The following is a 4,252-nucleotide window of genomic DNA, read 5'->3' as shown; positions in this document are numbered from 1 at the left end:
AAGATTTTGAAATCCGACGGAATTTACCCGAGATATTCAATAAAAATCATCAAAAAAGTTTTGATTTTCGAGCCGACTCCGTTTTTAGCAAAAAACGTGATGTAACCCCTTGCTTTTTTTTCAAATTTGGGTCAAAATTTAGATGTTTGTTTTTTGAATGCCAATCGATAGTAGGCTTCGTAACCTTTACAAAAAGGTATAAGATTTTAAAATCCGACGGCATTTACCCGAGATATTCAATAAATATCATCAAAAAAGTTTTGATTTTCGAGCCGACTCCGTTTTTAGCAAGAAACATGATGTAACCCCTTGCTTTTTTTTCAAATTTGGGTCAAAATTTAGATGTTTGTTTCTTGAATGTCAATCGATAGTACTGATCCTTACGAGTCTAAAAAGGTATATCATTCCATAATTAGACAATATTTGGCTTAGATATTCAAAAAAATAATCAATTTAATGTTTACATCATGACTTAACCGTTTTTTGTCTATAATTATTGATTGCCAATCGATAGTAGGCTTCGTAACCTTAACAAAAAGGTATAACATTTTGAAATCCGACGGCATTTACGCGTGATATTCAATAAATTTTTTCAAATTTGGGTCAAAATTTAGATGTTTGTTTTTTGAATGCCAATCGATAGTACTGATCGTTACGAGTCTAAAAAGGTATATCATTTTTTTATGTTACATCACGATTTTTGTCAAAATCGGGGTCGGTTCGAAAATCAAACCTTTTTTAACGCTTTTTTTTAATATTTCGGGGACTTCCCCGCGGAGATATGACGTTTTAAAACGACATAACTCCCCGCGCAGATGTGACCTCCGCGCGGAGATATGACGTTTTAAAACGACATAACTCCCCGCGGAGATATGTCGTTTTAAAACGTCATATCTCCGCGCGGAGATATTACCTTCCAAATCATCACGATTTTTTTAAAAATCCAGGTCGGTTCGAAAATCAAACCTTTTTTGATGCTTTTTTTTTTAATTTTTCGGGTAAATTCTAATTTACGGGGTCGGTTAAAAAAAAAGCATCAAAAAATTTTGATTTTCCAACCGACCCCGATTTTGACAAAAATCGTGATGTAACCCCTTGCTTTTTAGTCGATTTGGGTCAAAATTTAGATATTAATATTTTTTATGCCAGTCGATAGTTCTGATTGTTACGGGTCGAAAATGGTATAAAATAACAAAATCTGACATTATTTGGCCGAGATATACAAAAAAATCCATCCAAAAAGGTTGACTTTACAAACGAATCGTTTTTTGGTCAACAATTTTTTCTAAGCCATCGAATTTGGATTTCTTTGAATGCCATTTGATAGTAGAGATCCGCACGAATGTAAAAAGGTATAACATTCCAAAATCAGCCGATATTTACCCAAAATATTAAAAAAAGCATCAAAAAAGGATTGATTAGCGAACCGACCCCGATTTTGACAAAAATCGTGATGAAGGTCATATCTGCACGGGGAGTTATGTCGTTTTAAAACGTCATATCTCCGCGCGGAGATGTTACCTTCCATCACGTTTTTTTTTTTAAATCCAGGTCGGTTCGAAAATCAAACCTTTTTTGATGCTTTTTTTTAATATTTCGGGGACTTCCCCGCGGAGATATGACGTTTTAAAACGACATAACTCCCCGCGGAGATATGACGTTTTAAAACGACATAACTCCCCGCGCAGATATGACCTCCGCGCGGAGATATGACGTTTTAAAACGACATAACTCCCCCCGGAGATATGTCGTTTTAAAACGTCATATCTCCGCGCGGAGATATTACCTTCCATCACGTTTTTTTTTAAATCCAGGTCGGTTCGAAAATCAAACCTTTTTTGATGCTTTTTTTTTAATATTTCGGGGACTTCCCCACGGAGATATGACGTTTTAAAACGACATAACTCCCCGCGGAGATATGACGTTTTAAAACGACATAACTCCCCGCGCAGGTATGACCTCCGCGCGGAGATATGACGTTTTAAAACGACATAACTCCCCGCGGAGATATGACGTTATATGACGTTTTAAAACGACATAACTCCCCGCGGAGATATGTCGTTTTAAAACGTCATATCTCCGCGCGGAGATATTACCTTCCAAATCATCAAGATTTTTTTTCAAAATCCAGGTCGGTTCGAAAATCAAACCTTTTTTGATGCTTTTTTTTTTTTTAAATATTTCGGTTAAATTCTAATTTACGGGGTCGGTTAAAAAAAAAGCATCAAAAAATTTTGATTTTCCAACCGACCCCGATTTTGACAAAAATCGTGATGTAACCCCTTGCTTTTTAGTCGATTTGGGTCAAAATTTAGATATTAATATTTTTTATGCCAGTCGATAGTTCTGATTGTTACGAGTCGAAAATGGTATAAAATAACAAAATCTGACATTATTTGGCCGAGATATACAAAAAAATCCATCCAAAAAGGTTGACTTTACAAACGAATCGTTTTTTGGTCAACAATTTTTTCTAAGCCATCGAATTTGGATTTCTTTGAATGCCATTTGATAGTAGAGATCCGCACGAATGTAAAAAGGTATAACATTCCAAAATCAGCCGATATTTACCCAAAATATTAAAAAAAAGCATCAAAAAAGGATTGATTAGCGAACCGACCCCGATTTTGACAAAAATCGTGATGAAGGTCATATCTGCACGGGGAGTTATGTCGTTTTAAAACGTCATATCTCCGCGCGGAGATGTTACCTTCCATCACGTTTTTTTTTAAATCCAGGTCGGTTCGAAAATCAAACCTTTTTTGATGCTTTTTTTTAATATTTCGGGGACTTTCCCGCGGAGATATGACGTTTTAAAACGACATAACTCCCCGCGGAGATATGACGTTTTAAAACGACATAACTCCCCGCGCAGATATGACCTCCGCGCGGAGATATGACGTTTTAAAACGACATAACTCGCCGCGCAGATATGACCTCCGCGCGGAGATATGTCGCGGGGAGTTATGTCGTTTTAAAACGTCATATCTCCGCGCGGAGGTCATATCTGCGTAGGCTTCGTAACCTTTACAAAAAGGTATAAGATTTTGAAATCCGACGGAATTTACCCGAGATATTCAATAAAAATCATCAAAAAAGTTTTGATTTTCGAGCCGATTCCGTTTTGAACAAAAAAAGGTGATGTAACCCCTTGCTTTTTTTTCAAATTTGGGTCAAAATTTAGATGTTTGTTTTTTGAATGCCAATCGATAGTACTGATCGTTACGAGTCTAAAAAGGTATATCATTCCATAATTAGACAATATTTGGCTTAGATATTCAAAAAAATCATCAACTTAATGTTTACATCATGACTTAACCGGTTTTTGTCTATAATTTTGATACGATCCTCCGAATATTTATTTATTGATTGCCAATCGATAGCTCCCCGCGGAGATATGTCGTTTTAAAACGTCATATCTCCGCGCGGAGGTCATATCTGCGCGGGGAGTTATGTCGTTTTAAAACGTCATATCTCCGCGGGGAGTTATGTCGTTTTAAAACATCATATCTCTGCGGGGAAGTCCCCGAAATATTAAAAAAAAAGCATCACACAAGGTTTGATTTCAAACGTGTTTCGACGTGTTAAAACGACATAACTCCCCTCGCAGATATGACCTCCGCGCGGAGATATGACGTTTTAAAACGACATAACTCCGCGCGGAGGTCATATCTGCGTAGGCTTCGTAACCTTTACAAAAAGTTATAAGATTTTGAAATCCGACGGCATTTACCCGAGATATTCAATAAAAATCATCAAAAAAGTTTTGATTTTCGAGCCGACTCCGTTTTCAGCAAAAAACGTGATGTAACCCCTTGCTTTTTTTTCAAATTTGGGTCAAAATTTAGATGTTTGTTTCTTGAATGCCAATCGATAGTACTGATCGTTACGAGTCTAAAAAGGTATATCATTTTATATGTTACATCACGATTTTTGTCAAAATCGGGGTCGGTTCGCAAATCAAACCTTTTTTGATGCTTTTTTTTAATATTTCGGGGACTTCCCCGCGGAGATATGACGTTTTAAAACGACATAACTCCCCCCGGAGATATGATCTCCGCGCGGAGATATTACCTTCCAAATCATCACGATTTTTTTCAAAATCCAGGTCGGTTCGAAAATTAAACCTTTTTTGATGCTTTTTTTTTTTTAAATATTTCGGGTAAATTCTAATTTACGGGGTCGGTTAAAAAAAAAGCATCAAAAAATGTTGATTTTCCAACCGACCCCGATTTTGACAAAAAACGTGTTG

Source organism: Drosophila virilis, chromosome 3, assembly GCF_030788295.1.
Source record: "Drosophila virilis strain 15010-1051.87 chromosome 3, Dvir_AGI_RSII-ME, whole genome shotgun sequence".
Classification (NCBI taxonomy): Eukaryota; Metazoa; Arthropoda; class Insecta; order Diptera; family Drosophilidae; genus Drosophila; species Drosophila virilis.
Note: the sequence above shows the minus strand (reverse complement) of the source record.